Raw genomic sequence first — 22937 nt, 5'->3', positions numbered from 1 at the left:
CTTTGTTTGACTGCATTCTCTTTTGGCCCTCTTAATATAACTGCATTTTCTTCTGGCCCTTTTATAAATAGCACTTGATAAAGATACTGAACCTTTTCTTCATGGGTCCAATATTCTGAACAATTATCCTGTTGATAATACCCCTGTGAAAGGCTGTCTGTTCATGGTCTCCTGTTCAACACAGTGGTAGCTATTAATAAAGATATTAATAAAGATTTCTGTACTTGTTTGAGGGGTTGTGTCATTCCATCAAAGATGTAGATATGATACTTGAAATCTATGAGATCAATCCCTTTTGGCAGCACAAAATGACCTCAAGTTAGTTATTAGGGTAATAGAATAGATTACAATGTGTAGTATACATGAAAGTTTCAAAATATTACCAAAATTCTTATATTGGGATTTGGTAGGCAAAGTGAGTAAGCGGCTAGCAATTTCACTGAGTGTAACAAAGTACTTAAAACAAACAAACAAACAAACAAAAAGTTCACTTCTAAAAATACATTAAAATAAGTCTGTATTCTTTATCCAAAGGTTTCACTCATTTACTTATTTTGCTCATGCGAAAAAAAAAGGAAATCTTGCCCCTGGGTGTTGACAGAGCATTATGGTGATACTCTGATATTCCAAGCCTTGAAACTTTGAACGAACAGTGAGCCAAGCTTCCATTTTTTCACTTTCTGTGGGGGATTTTTAAAGTTTATTTATTTTTTCCCTCTGCCCTCCATATCAAAAAGATTTCAGTGTAATTAACATTGATATTAATGGTACACTAAGACTTTGGAATGAATGTTGCAATCAAAAAGTTAAAGCATCTCTAAAGAATAACCAAACCCAACTATTTCTTATGGCAAAACCAGGCCCCACTTAAGAGACAGCAGATGTTTTTTTCATCTACCATAATTTCAATGTATAGTATGACTCCAGGAGGAACAAACTACATGTCTAAGTTGTTGCTATCTGCCAGAGATGAAAAATTACTTTGAAACTGTGCCAAGAAAATTCAAAACTAGTTTGTATAACACATGGATTCTATAGGTAAAAACTACATGGGGCAGCTGTGGTTTTGGATTTTGTTTTATTCAGCTTTGATTCTAATTATTCAGCTGTGCATAAATGCATATGATACCACTTGGGAGGTCTGGTTTCACCTTTTATCTCAAAGAATTGGTAGGTTTTTTTGAACTCAAAACGCAAACACACACACACACAGAGAAATGTTAAAAAAATACTTGGCTACTTCAAATGCCAGCCAATCTTTCTCATTTTCTCTCTTTGATGTTATATTCCGGATGCTAGAGGAGGACAAAGAATGAATTGAACATTAATTACCACATTAATAGTAAATAAAAATGTGTTGTCAAGCTAGGCAAATCAGTATTTCAAATACTAGATAGCCTAAGTAAGCTGAAGTGGGTATGTTTAGAAAATTCTTTAGTAAATTCATATTTATAAGGATTAAACCTTTAAACCTGTGATCTTTAATTTCCAAATAGCTTTTAGTGACTTCATAATATCTAGGAAAAAATAAAGTACATTTTAAAAAAGTATTTAAAGGTGACCATCAGGTAAAGGTAACCACAAGTTAGGATGTTGTCATTGCCATTTTGTGTAAATTAGTCATAAGTAAATTAGATTCATAATTGGTACTATCTAACATTTAATCATTAATTTCATGAGAAAAAAAAAGCCAGCAATCTCTCACAGTAAACATCAAATGGATGGCCTAACACATTTTTAGATCTTCCTGGTGATGAGGATGACAAATAATTTTTAATCTTTTTATCATGCTTAGAGCTTGCTTGTAAGCTTGCTTACAATTTTCCCCCCTTGCTGTATCTGTTTCCCATGACACTGCAGGTTTAGTGCTCTTCTGTTTTTCATTAGCATGACCTTTTCAGCTATATGTTCTTCAAGACAGGGAAAAAAACAGATACTGGGTCTTCAGAATAGCAAATATAGTCCATCGTAAGTAACTGATGCTTTTCTGCAAGCCTGTTCAGAAATGATCTGTTTTCCTACTGCATCTTTTGGCTGCTCTTTGCAACCAGTGCAAAGAGTTGTCCATCTAGGATGCTGTAGTGTTATTTTTGCTATCTAAATCAAACAGGTATAAGCTAATGAGTTCTTTGGTTGAAAGGACAATGCTGTGGTGTTAGCTTTATTAAGCTGCCTACTGTGACTAAAGAAGTGCTGTCTGATGTATCAATCTGACAGTGCAAATCTGATAGGGGCTCCCTAAAGAAAAAGTCTCCAAGTGATTTTGGATAGCTGCAGTTCAGGAAAGGTCTGTGCTTCATGATCACTTTTCTGCATCTTCCTTACGAGATATTAAGCTTGTTTTCATGTGGGCATTTTCATGGTCTGACATGAAATCACTTTCTATGGAGCAAACTGTCAATGCTGGCAACAGTCTAGTTTCTTTGCTGTTTTTTCTAGAGCTGTGGTTCTCCCACAGGGCTATAATATTCCCTGTTGCCTCTAACTATTGTGCCCCTACTTTGCCTAAATAGTTCCTGATAGTTCCTGATTAATGGTCGGCAGGAATCTGGACTAATTTCTGAACAGCTATTATACTTTTCTGGGTTGCATGATTAATTTTGAATTTTAGTTCTATTCTCCAGCATTCTTTTGCCAGCTTTTTTTTTTTTTTTTTTTTTTTTTTTTTTTTTTTTTTTTCCCAGCTGCATTCTTGTGATGTTTGGTTACATAATATTGGAATTATATAAAGCTTTAAAAACAAACAAACAAAAAAAAAAAAAAACAGTTTTGTTCAAGCAATAGGTAGCTAAGTGAGTTTTAGGGACTACAGATTTAATCACAGAAGATCAAATCCTGAAACTGGAAAAAGAATCAGTGTCCCAGAAAAGTATAATGGAGGGATATTTTGTACCTTTGTGGTCTGCAGTCAGAGGTCTGTGCTGCAATGGGGTACATCCTCTCCTACTTTCATTTAATTCCTTTATCTCTAAAATATTCTCTCTAGGGATGAAATAGAAAAGAAAGCTAAATTCTTTGAGTTAGAGTTATGTTTCTGAAGGTCTAGTCCACATAGTCTTGCTAAAGAACGGGTAATAGACATTCCCCAGTATTAAGCAGTGATCTCAGTCTTTTTTTCTAAGTTATCCACAATCTGTGAAAGGTGAATTGTCACCATAAAGTGTAGTAGTTGGAGGGCAGAAGTATGATACACTGACAAGATGATTTGGCAAGACAGACATAAAATAAATATTTTTTAAATTCATCTGTGTTTTGAAACTTTAAACTGTCCCCATTGCATTTTTACTCCAAAATTCTAAGTATCTGAAACAGTCTATGAGAGTAAGCATAAACATCCTGTCAGTTTGGAATTCCTGGGATTTTGATGAACCTGTTTGGAGTGGAATGGAATTGGCTACTGAGGCAATTAGTAACTGCTGAGTTTAGATCAGCTGAGCAAAAAAAAAAATTATGTAGTTCTCACTGCCTTGAACAGAGACCATAAGAGAGAGCTATCTAGGCAAACCTTCAGTTGTTTATTGAAAAAAATAAATTCTGTTAATCTTCATATGTAACTATACCAGTTGATAGAAATCCTATATCCTAAGAGAGCCAATACAGGGAAAGGTAACTCATGACTGCCCTAATCTTATTTATTTATTTTTTTTTTAATTAGTGTCAGTATGTTAATTTAATATTTCCTGGTAAAATTTAATGTTTTCAGATCTCTAAATTATTTCCAAGTCAACCTGTGACTCCATAGGATGGTGTTGCTCAATGCAGTAAAAAGACATCTGGTTATGCTCTGTATATCAAAAGCAAGTAATTTTCAGGATGAAAAGAAGAAGAAATGGCAAAGTTGTAAGTCCATAATGAATGAAAGAATAGAGTAACTAAATAAAATGTAGCTAGATAGTTTTGTCATAGAGTGAGAATATAAGCAAAGCTATGTGTGTGTGTGCATGCATATGTTCATCCCTAAGCAAGTATTAAACTAAAAAGGGGAGGAAGTTAAGAGGAAGCGTTGGGAGACCAAGAAACCTGCTGCAGAAAGCTGTCAGAAGCAAAGGGAACAATTGCCAAGGGATCAAAGGTTCTGAGAAACTGATAGTCAAGCTCACAGAGCCACAGAAGAATTAATGCATGTGAATAGTGTCAGGATTTAATATTTTGTTTTTCTCAACCATGTAAAATTATTATCCTGGAATATGTGTATTCTGTTTGGCAGCTATTTTTGGACTTGCTCTATTTTTGTTACTGGAAGAAGTCTCCCAGAATTGTGAGAATGTCCTGGAATATGGGTGTATATCAGTTAAAATATGCTGTATTCGAGCTGGGTATACCTTAGTAGAAAAATATATTTTGTTAACATCTTATGTTTTAAAAAGTGATTGTTTTTTCATCCCTATGGAACATAAGCTTCCTGCAGGTGGCTTGCAAGTTTATCAGCTTCTCAGTTCAGAGCTGAATGAGAGATGAGTCTCAAAATTAAACTCCCAGTTGTAGTAAAAGATAGGGTAGTACAAACCTTTACAACCTTAGGTGATGGTAACTTTGTGCTTATTATGAAAAACCAAAAGCCTACATCCATTAGAATGAGAAGCTGATTGTTCACAATGCTAGATCCCACACAGAATCAGTACTGGGTGTTATCTAGCTGTGATATAGCGGTTGATTTCTTAATCAATCAACATGGAAACTTCATTTTTTTTTCTCAGTGAAATCTAAGATGCTAACAAAGAAAAAATAAATAACAGCTCAATTCTAGACTTTCTTACTTTGTCTGATATCTTTGTGTTTCAAAATTAGGTACTGACTGTTTTAATCAAGGCTATTTTTGTGATTTCCATAGGAAATTGCTTTCAGTTCTGATATTAAGCTGTCATTGATGTGCTATTTTAGCACTCCATAAAGGAAGTAAACATTTGTCTTGAAACAACTAGTGAGAGTTTGTGAATGCCATCTGGCTCTTCTGGGGGTTCCTCTGAAAGGAAAGGAAACCTAAAAGAAACAAGATGATTTTATTATTATTATTATTATTATTATTATTATTATTATTATTATTATTATTATTATTATTATTATTATTATTATTATTATTATTATTATTATTATTATTATTTAATCCAAGATGTACCAGTAATAAGAGGGATGTAATGATCTGCAAACTGCACTACATCCCATTATCACTGAAGGTGCTGAGAATGCTAGGTATGTTGAAGTTATTTCCTGTTTATGACAGAGGTAGTGTATTGACCAGTTATATTTAAATGTACTTGAGAAACAAGAAACGAAAAACAACAACAAATGGAATACTAACAACACACTGTGAAAGTTGGTGGTCCAAGAAATGCTCAATTGTCTAATGAAAACTCCAGACTTAACTGTTTGGGATTATTGACCAAGCTGTTACCAAATGAGCACACTGAGGAATTAGTGCTAACTGGGGTAGAAGAGGGGTTTGGAGGGGCTATCAATACCTAATGCCACCTATAGCTTCTGAATTCTTACTACCTTCTGCATTTATTTCTGGTAACAAAGTAAAATCAGTTCATCTTTTTTTTTTTTTTTTTTTTTTCATCTTTTCCTTTGTGCAGATTGTTATTTCATACTAAAAATGAGGGAAGTTATACTCTACTGTAAACACCATAAAGCTGATAGGCCACAAAAAGCAGATAAGAGCATGAGTGCACTTAAAACTTATGTCATGAATTATGAGCTAAAACCATGCTTTGCTCTGCCTTGTAAAAACTTGCTTAGGGCATGCATTGTTAAAGAAGGTGCTCCAATTTTCTCTAACAGACTGCATGATGTGAGAGTGACGTACAGTCCCAACATCAAACTGTGATTGTTGGGGGCAATGTAGGGGCAAACCTAAACAGTAATCTGGCAAGTACATCTTAGTCTCTCTTATAGTAGCATTAAAGAGGAATGATCATTCCATGACAGTAAGGATTGGGGTACAGGGAATTTAACTTATTTTTTCTTGGAATTCCTTTTAGGAAATTCAAATGTAGTGCTGCTTCAACTGTAGAAAAAGGGGAGAAGCAGGCAGTGGCTGCTTCTCCATGTTGGTATTAACAGGTGTGAAATACTAGCCTAAGATGTAAGAGCAACACCTATATGGCCGTTGCTTCTAATTCAGGAGCCGTTTTACAAGAGTCATGGTTCTGGGAAGTTAGCCAGTCCATGAAGCTATTTGCAGACCTGTTGGACATGATGTGAAGCAGGAGTTTGTCCCTCTGGCAGCTGCTAAGCTATACAGGCTTAGTCTGGAGACAGAATAAAGTCTGAGTCAAGTGACAAGTGGAGACATACCTCTGAAGTGACTGTGCCAGTCAGCAATCAACTTCACAGGCAGGAGGTTGTTTGGATGTACTTTGTTAACACCAAGTTTGGATTCTGCTGAATAAAACTCATTTTATTATTATTATTATTATTATTATTATTATTATTATTATTATTATTATTACAAATTAAAGACTTCCAGGCATACAGATGCACAGAAATAGGACTTATTTATGAAGCAGGTTGTCAAGTGTCTGAATTAGGTACAGACATAATAAAGATATAAAATACATATATAGATACTTTATATCTTTATAACATGCAAAACATATCAGCACACAGGTTTCATGTTTGTACCACTGTCACCGGCTGCTGTGATCCCCGACTCTTAGTTCCAGCATCTCTGGTGTGAAACCAAATGAAGTTTAGGCCCACAATTCCTGGGGCTTCTTTCACACTGTACTTTCATTACAGGTACATATTTTCAGGCATTGCTTACAGATGGAATAGCTAGTAATTAGTTATGTTACTAGTAAGAGCTGAATGACTGTTCTCAGTCTTGGAGTAATAGCTCTTGCTGTCAATTTCCTCTACAATTTTTGGGGGGATAATTTCTCTTAATCAGATTATTGTATAAATGTTGTTGATGAAAATACCCATAACTGATCACTTATTTAGGTATTACTAGACATTTAGAAAAAAAAAGTAGCTATTTTCACTACTAATTAATTAGAATCTATTTAAATCTTAAAACACTGGAGGTTTATTAAGATCACAGAATCACAGAATTTCTAGGTTGGAAGAGACCTCAAGATAATCGATTCCAACCTCTACCTAACGCTAACAGTCCCCACTAAACCATATCCCTAAGCTCTACGTCTAAACGTCTTTTAAAGACTTCCAGGGATGGTGACTCCACCACTTCCCTGGGCAGCCTTTTCCAGTGCCTCACAACCCTTTCAGTAAAGAAGTTCTTCCTAACATCTAACCTAAAACTCCCCTGGTGCAACTTTAGGCCATTCCCCCTCGTCCTGTCACCAGGCACGTGGGAGAACAGACCAACCCCCACCTCGCTACAGCCTCCTTTGAGGTACCTGTAGAGAGCGATAAGATTGCCCCTGAGCCTCCTTTTCTCCAGGGATGGATGCATGTCCTGCAGTGTGGTTATTACTGACACTGCAAGCATTTTGCAGTCTAGAATAATCCAGTTGCTTTTAATTTGAAGCTGAAATTTCAATATATTAACCCTCGAAAATATAATGAAGGCCTCATAAAGACATACTTCACAGTTCATGTAGGTATATTTCCATAAACAATATATATGTCTCCATGAATATGACATCAGAGATACTATGGGTATGATTGTTAAGCATACCCAGTCTCTTTTTTTGGTGCAGGAAGGGCCAGATTTTCAGTGAGCACCTAGCACAATCTTACATTAAGCATATTCCCAGTGGTGTTTCAGCAAACATTTTGGTATTTTTTTCAGTAACACAAGAAGTGTTGTGTTAACAAGAAAGCATGAGAGTAGCATTGTGTTTTTCTTCAAAATGAGAATGATCAATTACCACTTAAGTGTATGTTGCAAAGAGTTTCAGATAATTATTTTGACTTGGTGTGATTGTAGAAGTAGTTTAAGCCAGGACATGCAAGATAAGAAATTCCTTAGCTCTTTAATAACTAAACCAAAGGCAATGCAAGCACCTTCCTATTTAAACATACTTCATGATGACTAGTTTTGAATGAGCTGTTTTAAGCGATGAAGTCTGATACCTTAGTGGCTTAAGAACTGGCTTCAAAAGGAAAGTCAAAATATTCTGACAAGTTTGTCCTCTCTGTAGCAAATGTGTGTACCCTGTTCTTCCTGTCAATGTATATTTTCTGTCTACTTCATGGGGATGTTCCTGGAATGCTTCCCAGTCTTGTCTTTCTGATATGTCTGTGGGTTGTCAGTAACAATTGTTTTAGATTTCATGTATGTAGTTAAGTCTCATCAGAATTGCAAGTCTTGTTTTGATTATGTCAAACGTTCATTTATGACTACAAAGAAAAAAAAATCACATCTGAAACTAGAGAAAAGAGGAATGGAAAAAATGGTATGTCAGGAAGCTCATGAAGTATAATAATGACAGAACTGATATTTGGCGGCCAGCTGCTGGCCAATATAACAATGATTTAGCAGGTCCAATTTCTGGTTGCCAAAATCTGTGTGAAAGGGTCCTGTGTACCAGAAGAGAAGCAGGACTCTTGCAGCTACAGCTAGCAGCTTTGATCTAAGTCAAAGCCAGAACTGGTATTCCTCCTAATACTGGCTGCTTTAATGGCAATAACACTGTCTCATAAAAAGGTGACAGGTTGCTATAAAGTGTTTTGAAAATACAAAGTTCTTTCCTGTAGAAGTGCACAATCTTACACATTGTTGAACTAAAAAAGCCTCTTGTGGGCTTATCACACCTGCAAGTCTTTCTTCTGCTTGCATAATACAAATTTGAGTTTTGTAGAGATTTGTTAATACAGCGTCCAGAGCAATGCAAAGAATCATAGGAGCTTTCAATGCTTTCTTTGGTTAAATGAACTTGACTCGAAGCCAGGTAGATAGAGGAGTTTTAAAAAAAAAAAAAAAAAAAAAGATCCCCCCCTCCAGATTAATTTTTCTTCCTGTATAAAAATCAGACAGTTTTTAATTCAAGTGCCTGCAAATATTCGGGTTATTTTCCACATTTGCACATTACTGATTTACTGATGGCTCTGTGCAGAAAGGTTCTCGATGGTCTAGCATGTAACTTCTGGTGGAATATTTAGCTGTGCTGTAACTAAAACTAGCTTTGTGCTACCACTTGTACCTCTTGAACTGCACTTGAGTGAGCTATTACATCTGCTCTGAAGGATTCCTCAAATCCAACAATTTGATCAAATTCCTAATAAGTGAACAAAGATGGGGGAGGAGGGCAAAGTCCAACTTTTAAGCTGGTGTTGATGTTCCAGTGATGGTGCAGGAGACCTGCTAATGCCTTTGATCCAAAACAAAGGTGAAATTTTTCCAGGGCAATCAAATGCTCTCCTTTGAATGGAAATCTGTGTGCTTTAGTTGTTGATGCCAAACCATGAACAGCATGCAGTTGAAACTTTCACAGTGGAGAAAAATACATAGTTTTTTTTTATTTTAATATTAAATATTTATTCTGAAATGACCTATATTTTAATTATACTGGGCTTACCAAATTCTGGCAGTAAGATGGAAAGGAATACATGTACAACTTAGTAGACATACAGCTCTGGAAGAACTTGTCACTTCACCGATAGCTCTGCTTTCACAATAATTTCTAGAGGAACACTTAAAAAGTGTTTTTAATAAGCAGTGTTTAACATTTTAAAGGAGAAGCTCAGGAACAGTTATGGCATATATCTGTTTCACTGAGAAATGTAGTCTTGTCTTAGCTTTGTTGTTCTTACACAAAATGTTAAATGTAAACCCAATATTTTCGAAGTTGAAGTAAAGCACTACATGTGTCTGAAAAATGGCTTCCATGCTGTGTAAGTAGGATGTGTTTTTCTCCTTTTCTCTCTAGTTCTTGAAAGGTAAGCAGATAAGCAACTTTTGATATATTTCTATTAGCATTCAACTTTGGCATCTGACTTGTAAGGATCTTCAAGATCCCCACTTCCTATATGTATCGCTTGGCAGCCACTGAAAACAATGGCAGACAGTAAGCTGTTGGGATAGCTTTTTCAGGTGTGATAACCACTGACAAATAAGTACAGGTGGATAAATCCTATGCTTGATATCCTTTCACGCTAGCTAGCTCAAGCTGTCCTATGTCTTTGGAGTTCAGTGTGAGCAACCTTATTATCTTGCAGTTAAATTCAGGGTGACAAGGCCAGTTCTAAATGAAGAAAGCAAAGCTCTATCTGTATGTCTCTGGAGACTTCATTATATATATTCTGAAAGTCATCATAATGCATTTAAGCAAATATTCAAACAATCATGTCTTAGTTTGGCAGGAGTGTAAATGGACTACTAATAATCACAAGATAAAGAGCTTTTGTTACCTTGAAATTTCTAACACCTACTCTGCCAAGTTTAATGTCATTAAATGAAGGTCTGTGAATATCTAGCTACTTCTGGTACACTTTGTCTTGTAGGGATAAGTAAATACGTCTGTAGGCATCAGAGCATAAGCTGAAAGATATGTGTGAATAATGAATGTGTAGCATGTATCTAATATATTTTGAATCAAGCATTTTGGAGAGAAAAAAAACAAAACAAAACCCACCAACCCACACCTTACTGTACATGTTTATTTTGCCTAAGAGAGGTTACCTATCAGCAATAGTCAGCCAGTATGAATGTTCTCTTTCTGAATGATTTTACCATCATTAGATTTTGGTAGAGTTATTAGAAAAGACGCAGTCTTTATTAGTATATGTAGTTAATTTCATTTGGAGTTGAGTTTTAGAGTTAAAGCTGATCCCTTCTGTAACTGTTTTTGGTTATTTACTGTAAGAATCATAGAAACATAGAATATCCCGAGTTAGAAGGGACCCATAAGGATCATCAAGTCCAACTCCTGGCACCGCACAGGTCTGCCCAAAAGCTTAGACCAAGTGCACAGTCCAATAGCTTTCTAAATTCATACAGGCTTGGTGCAGTGACTATGTCCCTGGGGAGTCTGTTCCAGTGTGCAACCATGCCATCCAGGAGATCTTTCCTTGTAGAATGTTTTTTTCTTTCAATGTTAGTCATAGTCATTCAATGGTAGAATCAATGTACAAAATGCCTGCTGTATGTTTCTCTTGATTGTATCATTCCACATGCTATTACTCCACTTCTTTATCTGAAGACGTCTCTGTCCATTCTAGGAGTCTTTAATGTTTTTGGTGTACTACCCAGGTAAGAACTGAATGAGTATTTAGAGATTTCATTTTGGTTTACATGGCATTTACACAGTAAAACAGTTTAGCCTTTCTCTCTCTCTCCCTTTTTTTTTTTTTTTTTTTTACCTGTTCCAGTTGTATCCTGAGCATGAAAGCATGCAAAGCTATTTAAAAGAACTCTGTTATTGAAGCATGTGTTGCTCTTCAAGGAGATGCTGCAGTAATATAACAAGATATCAGCCAAGCAGCTTGTGCTTGTGGAGTTGTAACATTCTTCTGATGATGGGTCAAAGCTTTATGGATGTTCACAGTGGCACAAACAACTCGTCTTTGCTTGGTGATAGTAGGATATTGAGTTGGTTACATCTGAAAGGTACTTTGCCTGTGCATTTCAGCATACTGAGCTGTGATATCTAACTTACATAAATTTTCTCTTCCAGAAGCAGATTTGTAAAATTTGAATTCATGACATTGCCTAAGCACTTTGGGTCCAAAGTGCATTAATGCTTGTGCAGATGTGGATAATCTGCAAATGTTTAATGATTAAAGAGCTTTGAGACACAGACGGGCATATGTGCGCATCCTCACATTCCATGAGCAATAGGAGCATAGTGTATCATGAACTGTTAGTAACAGTGCTTTAGTGGATGATGACTAACCTTGTAATTCCTGAATTCTGAATGGAGAGTCATGTATAGTGAACTGAGTCTCAAAAAGGCTTGTGACAGTAAACTTAAAGCATTAACAAAGTTAGGCAGAGAAGAGAAATACACTTTTAGTAGCATAGCAAATGATACACTTATTCCTGGGGTTTGTGCTAATAAAATGCTAAAAATGGAACAAGACTGAGCTGGGGAAAGGGGGTGGGGGGGCAGGACACCTCTGTGATGGTGAGAACAGCTGTTCATCTCGGGATTTGATAGAGGCTTTGAGGAATTAATTTTTCTTGAGGAATTATTTTTTCAGTTCAGTGTACATTAATAACCTGTAATTGCTGATATCTGTGGAGAAGTATGGTGATGTTAGTCTTGTCATTGCTTTCCATAAGCCCTGAGAAGCCAACTACAATCTGCTTTTAGTCCATCCAATTTACTGAATGTTTTGTGTCTCCTAGTTTGAAGAAGAATTATCCTGATCTTTTTATATTACATTGTTGTTGATGAACAGTACCCATAGTCAGTACTGAACATAACAAAATAGATTAAAATTATCATTGCAGTGAGTGCATATGCTACCTAAATTGAGAAAACAGTCAATACTTTTAGTTTGTTTCCTCATTGTATTGTGCACAACTTGTAAAAAAAAAAAAAAAAAAGTTAGCAAGTTCTTGCTACATTAATGAATTTGCCAGGCCCTTGTGTTCATTTGTTACAGTGGGAGAAAAAGTTGAAACCATATTAATTTCACCCACTGAAGTGAATTCAGTATGTTACCATAAGGGTTTTGTGGTATTAGCTGGAACCAAACATATAAGCACTATAGGTCCTAATATAAAACATTCCGCAATGCAAACAAATATTTGGACTCTTTGTTGGTGGAAGGGACTTGCATTGTCATAGCTCACAACTGCTGTTTTGACTTTCTTTCTGTGGGAACGTGGCCTTACTGGATTTGTTGATATCATCTTGTATCTGACACTTGTCATAATATTTTTTTTCTAAGTTTCTGTTGAACTTGGTTCTATCATGTTACTTATGTGCTTGTGTGCTCAGCTGTTTTGCTCTTGTCCTCTGATGGGGAATGAGGTATCTTCTCAGAATCAGCAGAAAAGATCATTCTTTCCATGTGGCCATGCTCTTCCTTGTAAAACTTAGCAATTCATGCAATGAACACTGATTTGATTTTTCCTTATGGGAATGTTTTGGTGGTTATCTTGTGTCATAAGCCTTCTAAAACCTTTGTATCTGTACTCTATAAATAATAGAAAAAAAAATGGTTTTTGTTTTTTGTTTTTTTTGCCCTGACCTAAATTTGTAAGATATCCATTGTCAGGGCATAGATTTGTTCCTGAAACTGTTTTTTGACCTTAAGATTACTGAGAAATCTGTAGTTTATTTCATTTTTTTTTTTTTCCTGATGAGAAATCGTTCATATAGTTATTAAAGAAAATGAATTAATTCGAGATCATGAATCACTCGGTATTTATTTTTTTCAACAACATAGGGTAAGTCACAGAAGTTACCTTTAGAGGTTGAAGTTGTAGCTTTTCTTTAACATTGAATTCTATCTTGCCTATTATGTCTTGGAAATTGGCATCTCAAGATGGCTATCAGGAAGCTGTTGAAAAAGCTGCACAGATGGGTTCAGAGCAGCAACCCTTATTGATGTTAAAAATTCCTGGTGGTTCTTTGTTCTATTGTGAGTCACTATTTTCAATAAGTTCTCAATCTAGGTTGCAGTTGGCAAAGTGTGAAAATGACTCAGATGTTAAGACATTTAAAGCCTGTTCTGGAGGTCAGATGAAAAGATTACCAACTGTACTATGCTGAATAGCTTAAGGAAAACTGATTTTCAAATATGTAAAAATGGCTTTGGGGTAGCAATGCTGCTTGATTCCTATCAGCATGGAAACATTTTTGAAAATTCTTAATGAAGACAATAGTTCTAGCTAACGTAGAGGTTTAAACAGACATGAGAATTACTGCTGTGAGCTTTCCCTTATTTCTACCTGCATATGTACCTTAAGTACACCAATATTTTGCTCTCTAATTTGAGAGATTTGATGTCTTGAAAGGAAAAGCATGAAGTGGAAAGTGGAGCAGGGCACTATGTTCCTCTCATTTGAGTTTTCAGAAGTATTTTTTTTTCTTTTCCCCACTTAGCCCAGCTTTTTTTTTTTTTTTTTTTAATTTAATTTTTTGTTCTATAATCAATCCAACTGCAAATTATGGAATGAAACAATGCATTGGTGGAAACCCAGAATTAAAGACCAGCTCTTTTTGTCAGGCACTCATAAATGTCTGTTAAGGGAAACTGCAGATGAGCCCTGACTATCTAGGCTGAATCTTTTACTTGATATTGGCTTTAAATATACAGCTTGAAAAGTAGATACTAGCAGTGATAATGCTGGTTGACACAGCTACATGACAGCTGACCAGGTAACTGGTAAATGAGCACTGCTTGGAGTACCCTTCTGAAACAGCACCACAGCAAGCACTTTCCAGCAGCAGTGACGCTATGGGAAACCAGGAGTGAAACCTTCCTGTGAGACTTGCCCGAGCACTGCCTGCAAGGATATGTGCCTACAAAAGGCACGTTTCCTGTTGTCTCTATATGGATGTGGCAAATTTGACACAGCAAAAATATGATAGTATTAAAATATAGTAGTGGATGTTGAGTCCTACAGTAAGGTTTGTTACCTTAATGGATCACAGGTTTGCTTGTGACTAACACCATGCTTAAAAGAATGTTGTTGCCGTAATGCTAATTACCAGATTGTGAAGTGATTTGAACATGTCTAGCCTAAAGCGTATAATTCTGAAATTGTCATGTATTCTGCACATATTTCAGGTGAGAGTTTGTTAGCTGATAACTTGAAAGTAACATGGGATAGGTAAGTGAAGATGATGTTAAGATTTAATAATGGAAGTTGACAACGTGACATGGAAAAATAATAGCCACAGTTCTTGGCCTTTTTTAGTTGGGCACTAATGACTTAAGTTTTAAAGAACAGAGTAAGGTGTATATAGCCAGTAATGTCAATCATAACTACAGTAAAGATAAATATTCTAGCAGGCTAAGTTACTTTGTGGGGAAAAACAAAATAAAACAAAAAACACTTCTGTTCTGTGACTTAGCCTTTTCTCCTGCATGTTTATGCTGATTAAGTATGGTAAAAAATAAAATTCAAATTCAAAATCCAGTGTCAAAAACCACAACAAGAAGCTATTATGTTCATGTGAAAATGCGAAGTGAAAATTTTGACTTCCAACCGATGTTTTAAAAGCCTTTATCTGGCAATTGGCTAGATCTGTCGCTTGCCTGTTTTGATTTATAAAATGCTACTTTAATTAGCTTGTCAGAAAATTTCACAGAAATCAGCTAAAATTACATTTGATGGCCTTGGCAGTCAAAGGTGCATATTTGCAGAAAATGAATTCTGTAATAATTTCTGATACCACTTTTTTGTGGCACAAGAAAGCAGTTGTTTCAGCTAAATGGTGGATAAATCATAAACTCAGTCTGATGAGGATGAGTAGGAATCCAGGCTTCTTATTGCATTTTCTTTTTCCTCAGTTGACCCTATAATTCAGTAGCAGAATAGTTTATTGCTTTCTTTTTGTGGTCTTACACCATCTTTTGATGTTTCGACACAGATGAGATACTAGCTTACTATTTTTTCTCAAATATTAAACTGGTTAATGATGGTTTAGCCACTTGTTATCTTGATCACTGGTCCCTGCTCAACCTACTTCAGATAGTTAAATATCAAGAAAAAGTGGACCAGCTGGTATTTTGTACTCACCACCTGGTACAGAATACAGGCAAAGCTGTTATGGCACAAACAACCCTAAACCTGGAGATGCTTAATATCCTACTTTTTTTTTTTTTTTTAAGAGAACTTTTATTTCGTGGCTGTTTATCAGTGTTGAGCTGTGGCTCTTAGAACATGGAACAGTTGTGAATAACAGTATGGGAGGCACGTGCAATGAATCCTGCAATGTGTAATCAAAATTCCTATTTGCTGAGAGAAAATGAGAAAGAATAATAATTAAAAATCAGACTAACAGTGCAAAAGAAAATAATGGCTGATGATAAAATTGTGAATATTGGCTTACATTTGACAGTGATTATAGAGGAGTAAGGATGTTGCCAGACATTCAGCAATTACAATCAAAAGAAACTATAAATTCAATACCTCACTTACCAGCACAAGAACATATATAGATATGTATATATATAGGATAAAATGCAGTTAATGCTTAAATGATTCCATAGTATCAAGGTTGCCCTCAGTGGAAGTATTGTCTGCAGTGTGATAAACAACCTTATAATGAACCCAGAAAATGACTGGGAATTTACTTGGATTAAATAGATATTTAATCTTCCACTTCAAACGCTTTGTATGGAAGATGTTCAAATCCCTCATTCTTTGACTTGCTGTCCCTTTTCTACTCACTAGGCAGCGTATATACTGAGGAGTGCTGTTACAAATACTGACCTAGATTACTGTAGAATAGTGTACATCCACTATGGAAAATTCAAAATTATTTTCTCTAGTTCTTTGCTTTCAAATACCACACGCACTAAAAACATCCAAAAGGCTGAGAAAAAAAAAAATAAATAAAAAAATAGAATGTCAGAAACAAGATGTCAGAAGGTTCACATTAGGAAAAATACTTCCTATTTACAAAATACTTCTGGTACCTCATATTTAATGTAGACTTAAATGTAGACTGAAAATAATGCTTGAAACATGGTTTGTAAAGCTCAGATTGTGGTATAACCTTGTGTGTGTTATAAATCTTTATGAACGAGTTAAGTGGAGGCCAAAAGGCTGACTTGCCAAGGTCAGAGCCCACAGAAACACAGTAACACAGAAACAAAACTAACAAGAACTAACACGGAAACAAAACTCAGGTTTTCTGGTTCCTGCTTTAAGCACTAGATATTTCCTTTCTGTAGTCAAAAGAATTTTGTCATGTTAGTGTGCTGACATGATGGGGATTTAGCTGTCTAAGCTATGCATTGAACATTATTAAGCTTTGGAAATGTTGTTGAAAACTTTTAATCGTCAAAGGTGGGGAACTACTATGCAATCTATAGATGGAGATGTGACCCATGATGTCAGCATGTGCTAAACGATACTTCACTTCTATGGCAGCATCTTTGAAGGAAAAGGTCTAGGAAGCTATGTAGGCTTCAAAGCAAGAGAGTTCTGTTTTGGTGTGTTGAGCTATGTTAACCATCCAGAACTGAGATAATGAAATGTTTTGCATAGTGGCAATAGCATAATTCATTCAACGTGGCAATCTCAACAGAGCTTAAGCAAAATCTCAAAATCTAAAGATTATTAATAGAAGCTTTGAAAGCTTTATTTTCTCTCTGCTGCAAAGACTTTGAGATTAGCTTCTTCTCCCAAGACAATGTAAGCTAATACATGTTTTTTTTCCATGTGAAAATGCCTTATTTTAGTTAATAGTGTGGAACTAGTCAAAACAAGGAGATTTGAAACATCTCTTTTAGGTTATGAAGTTGATGGTCTCTCCAAAGGATAGCTTTGTCTCAAAGTATGGAGTTGTTACCTCTTGTGCAAGAGAAGTATTCAACTGTGAGCCTATTGCTTTGAAAAACTTTGCATGTCATACTCTCCAAAGGCTGAGTGAAGAAGCCTGTGTTGGATCCTGTTGGATTTTTTTCCCTTTCCCCTTTCCTTTCCTCTTCCCAGCACCTTCTCTTTACTTCTGAAATACTTTCTGGGGTGAGAAAATGGACATGACTTATTTCCAAATGAAAATTTTCAACAGGAGGGTTTTTGTTGTTGTTGTTTTGGTTCTATGTGAAAGTAACCTCTAAATATAAGAAAAGATTTTTTTGTTTGTTTTGTGTTTGTTTGTTTGTTTTTTAATGTGGCGAGCTTTTACTGTTATGAACAGTGAAATTTCAGCTTGTTCATCCAATAATCTCTCCTGTAAATTGTACTGTTTTTTTTTGTTTGTTTTTGTTTTATTCGGTTCCACCACCAACAGTGTGTCATTTCATGTGTGTAGAGACTTAGTTTTCCTGTATGCTTAAGTACAAAGTATGCTTATGCCAGAAACTCGCAATACCTAGTGTATGAAACCAGTTTGTCTAGACTGTCCTACCTCTTGAAGGTAAGGTGTAGCCATGTACCTACTAACTCATGTTTTTAAAATATTTATTTATTTATTCTTTGCAGCACTGTCTGCACTGCTGGTGTAGACAGACATGAATTATGAATGATTATGCTCTGAATAAAAGAAAGCCAAATTTCCTCTAATGCACAATCTCTTAATTTTTTTTTCTGGCTGAAGCAAACCAAATGCAAGCTAAAGAAATATCATTTAATTGTTTTATAAACCAGTGAAGGCCATGGATTATATGTTTTAACACTCTAATCTGTCCTGGCAACCCATGCTGATATCTGCTGTGCCTTGCATCAAAAGTAACACTCTGAAAGGATGCTCTGCTGTTGCTTCCTTAGGTTTTCACATATTATAGAATTTATTTAAATGATTCAGATTTTCTAGCTAGTTCAGGATTCTCACATAAGCATATATACATTGGAAACAGAATGAAATGTATTAAAGATTGCTGCTATGTGCAAGCTGTGTTTGTATTGATTATTGATCTCAATTTAAGAACAAAATGCTCTTTTAGGTAGCTTTTATGCACTAAAAGTATGTAATAATAGGCATTGCTTTGCATTTTCCCCTCCTTTTCTCTAATGTTTACTTAAATACTTAGTGTGAAGCAGAAAAACCTGTAGAAAGCTGTATGTGGATGTGAACTATGTAACACAAAAGTAACTTAATAATTAATGCTTGATACTTGATGGAATATATGGCACAATAGCAGAGTGAATATAATGTGGATGATTTCTAGGTTATTTCTGTTGTATGAAAAAAATCTAATACAGCAGAACCTAATTTGATTTTCAGAGCTTTTAGTGAAACTTTTTTTTTTTTTTTTTTTTTTTTTTTTTTTTTATTAATAAGCTATAATTTAAAATGCTTTAACACATTTAAAATGGTGAAGGGCGTGATCCATTTTCAATGTTAGTCATTTAGCTTGCTCCTATTTCCCAGTTGGACTTCATCTAGCAGAGCGATGGGGTATTAGGAACCAGCCTAAGGATCAGGGAAATTCTATACCGTCCATTATTAGAATTAAATTAACAGAATAAACTAATTCTAAATTTCAAGGACAATTGCAATGCCATCCCTGAATCTTAGCAGGAGAGCAAATATATGGCTTATTAAGTTTCATTCACAATCTTCTGCATAATTACTATGAATGGGAACCCCAATGTAGGTGGTAGAAATCCTGTTTAAGTTCTTTGCTGCTCTTTTTGCATATTTGCAGTGAATTACATTGTGACAGGTGAAATAGTGACATAAGTGTTCTTACATGGAATGATCTTCCTTATTCCCACATCTCAAAACAGGAATAGGTTTGTGAGGGAAGTCATGCAGATTGATAATCTTGAGGTTTTTATTCTGTCTGAGGGGAACACAAGACTGGCTTCAGTTGCTGGACTTCCTAATCCATCTTTTGTTTCATACCTAGTAGTAGTTGGTGTCTATAAACCCAATGGTTGCTTTTATTTTGTAGTTCAGCTTTTTTAAAAGCAGCTAATATTTATTCAACAAGCATGATATTTCAAAATAAAAGCACAGGTGAAAACATGTTTTGCTCAGCCTGACATGTTTTTAACAAGGAAAGTGAAACTTTGTTTTTGTAGTTATTAAAAAAATAATAATAATTAAAAAAAAAAAGTGAATTTACATATGTCTATATCTGTATCTCAAAGCCAATGTTTAGTATTAATTGGTTATGAACTTTTCCACCAAAATGGACATTGAAAGTCCTACTATCTTTACAGAACTTCAGGCATGAAACCCCTCAGGGCTCAGACAACTTATAGTGAAAACCAGTTTGATTTGGCATCAATTGAATCTATCTTCTCTGTGTTGAGATCTTGCTACCGTTTTTGACTGTAGTTTAACATCTTTTGCATATGTGTTTTAAAACATCGCAGGTTCGAAAAGGATTTAACCTCATGAAATGGGCGGCGTGCAGTAGGCAAGGAAGCCTTCAGGTTAAGATTTATTCTGCAGACCTTTACAAGGCGGCAGAATACCTGTTCGGGACCCTGGGGGAGCTCAGCAGCCACAAGAGGGCATCGTGGCACAATTTAGGCTCCGACTTTGGGATAGCAGCGCTCAAGTCCTGCTCTTGCTTTTAAAATAGGCATCTTGTAGTTCGTGCGGTGGTTATGGAAAGCGTAACCGAATGCTTAGATGTTATGTGCTCTGAAATAATGTGGCAGTATTGACATCTGTCATGTTAAACCTATGCTCTATTTCTAGCTTCTAGTAAAAATCAAGTTCAAATTCCTCAGCATTGACAGGGTTGTCAAGTGTTAGCTTTATGTCCTTTTTAGGTAATGTACTGAGATACTTTATATAACTTTGTATATGTCACTGCTTCCCAAATGACTGCATCAGTGACTTGAAAATTAAGTGGAATTTGAACTTAGCATCTTTAAAATGCACACATCAACTCAGTCATGTGGCAAAGCATTAACCTCTGTGGTGGATGTGCTTAAGAGCTCCTCTTAGAGCTGTTCATGGAGCCTTGTCAGTTAAGTGGTAAGGTTCAGGCCTTGATTCTTTGGAAGTGATCAAAATGAGTCATTTCCCCCCCACACCCTTCTAGTTTACTGCTGGTGATGGTAGAGACTCTTCTCTGTCATGCAAACAGTCCTGCAGGATGAGGTTCTGTGATGGTCTCTTGTTGCCTGGACCAGGGCACTGTATATTTGGATTTCTTAATCCAGTCTTTTTTTTTTTTTTACCCATAAATTATCAGATTTCAGGACTTCATCCAGCTGATCAGACCTTGCTACAGTTCCCATCAGACCTCTAGACAACTCACTATTGTCCATGCAAAAAATGGAAGCATTTGGGAGCCGTTGGATTTACTGCACACGTGCAAGCCACATGTACAACATAAGTGAAGTGAGTGCCATGTTTCTCAGAAATGTCACACTTGCTACATAGCGTGTGCACTTGCATATCTACCCAGAAAGTGCCTGACAAGAAATATGGTGACGTTATTCATAGTACACCATGTAATGTGTCTTGAAATTAACTCTAAAACACTTTTAGTGCTTGCGTGTTTTGTGAAGAAGCTGTTGGAAGGTCAAAACTGTTTAGAGAAGTGATTTTAGTTCCTTCTCCCCAAGTCATTGTCATGATCTTCTGTTTTTGTTCACCCCATCTTTCCACTGATTCCTGGACTTGGTGTTCTTCCAGTATTTAGTAAATATTTTTATTGAATCTGTTTGTTTTCTTGTGTTAAATAGACAATTTCCAAATTGATGCAAAGATGTTCTAAATGCACTGAACCAGTCATTTCTAAGAGAGAGGACTGTGTTTCTTATCACAGAAGCAGCAGGCAAGATTTAAATTCCTGCTGGGTAGAGAGTACACCTTTGATAAACTTGTCTGTAAGGAGTGTAACATATTGAAATGTTGGTCACTTCTAATACTTGAGGAGACAATATGGATAAAAGCTGTTCATCTTTAGATACCTTCATAAAATAGCTTATATGTGTTTAACTGAGTATAAATACAAAACACTGTCAAATAAGAAGCCTTTTATAGATTCATATTCCATAGATATTCCATGATCTGTGTCATTTTGTGGTTTTGTGTGACACATGCTCTACCCTGTGCTAACCATATACTATAAGATGAACAGGGACTGGTTTGCCAGCTTCTAGTAAGTGCCAGGAGCAGGAAGCCATAGTGGGTATCTAAAAGGAAAACAGCAGAGCCAATGCTACTTTTCTGTGGTGTGCCTTGATAAAACATAACCAGATCCGTTAAATGCTGTTTTAACTGGAATATAGGACAACATGACTCAGTTTTTATAATGTTGAAGTGTGTTTGAAGGGTAGGCTTGACTTTTGGCTCAGCTTTCTTTCTGCTTTTTTGTCTGATTTACCTGTGCTCTTTTAAACAAATTTTTGGGGAGAGAAACAGGGAAACATGGCATGTGGGGGCTGCTATGGATGATCATATCAAGAGGTTGAGGGAATCTTTTCAGCGTTTCTTAGAATTGGAAGCTCTGCAGAGCTGAATATTAGTAGCTTCAAAAATAATTATAGCATAGGGTGGTCACATATGCATTACCTATAGTTTAATTTACTTAGTATTCAACACTTTCTGTATCTCTGTCCTGAGGGGGGAATATGTGTCTCTCCATAGGGCCATCTTTGAAGTGGGAGGAGGCTTGCTAGTAGACCAGAACCAGAAGAAATCTTTCTTTGGACTGTTGTCGCCTGGCTGCTGAGGCAAGCTAAGTTCTGACAAAAGTATTTTCACTGCTTGAATGGGCTAAGGATGTCTACCTTTGTAGACATCCTTTGTGTGTGGAGGAGACTTCAGAGCTTTCAGAGTACTTTGTCTTGCTAAGCAGTGTAATTTCTGTCATCTGGCTGAACCAGCTGTTCCTTGTTCAAGAGCTGATCTCTTGTAGACTAACACTTGACTGAGGGCGCTTGCCTCAGAATAGATAGTGATGAGTGTCAGTGACATGCTTGGGGCTGGCTGTGCTTTTGCCCTCTCAAGAGGGTAAAGGGGTGGGATATGGATTAGGCTGCTGCAGTTAGCAGTGCTGCCTTGGGTACTGTAAGAGCAGAGTGCGGTTTGTTACGGCTGGCTCTGCCCCTCAGTTTGTTAATGCGGGAGCTTGAAGTGATCTTCCTCGGCCCTTTGCTCCAGAAAAGGAGAGGCTTATCTGGGGATCCAGACAGAATTACGCCCACCTTCTCCAACCTCAGCCTCCTGAAGATTAGGGAGAGGTGGAAGAAAAGTATTTTTTAATCTTTTCTGAAGCAGCTTAAAGTGACTGCTTAAAGGGGTGACAGTTGAGTCTCTCTGTGCACTTTCAGACCTTGTGGGACTTGTCACCGAGCCTTTTTGCATTGGATGCAGTCTAAGGGCCACTTAAATGAGCTTTGAGTCTAGGCAGGTAAGCAGTTCAATCTTAAGCCTTGATCCAAATGGCTTCTATTTAAAAAAGAAAAATTGTCATGGAAATAA

The sequence above is a fragment of the Aythya fuligula genome, chromosome 14 (assembly GCF_009819795.1).
Source record: "Aythya fuligula isolate bAytFul2 chromosome 14, bAytFul2.pri, whole genome shotgun sequence".
In the NCBI taxonomy this organism is placed as follows: Eukaryota; Metazoa; Chordata; class Aves; order Anseriformes; family Anatidae; genus Aythya; species Aythya fuligula.
This window is presented reverse-complemented; position numbering follows the sequence as displayed.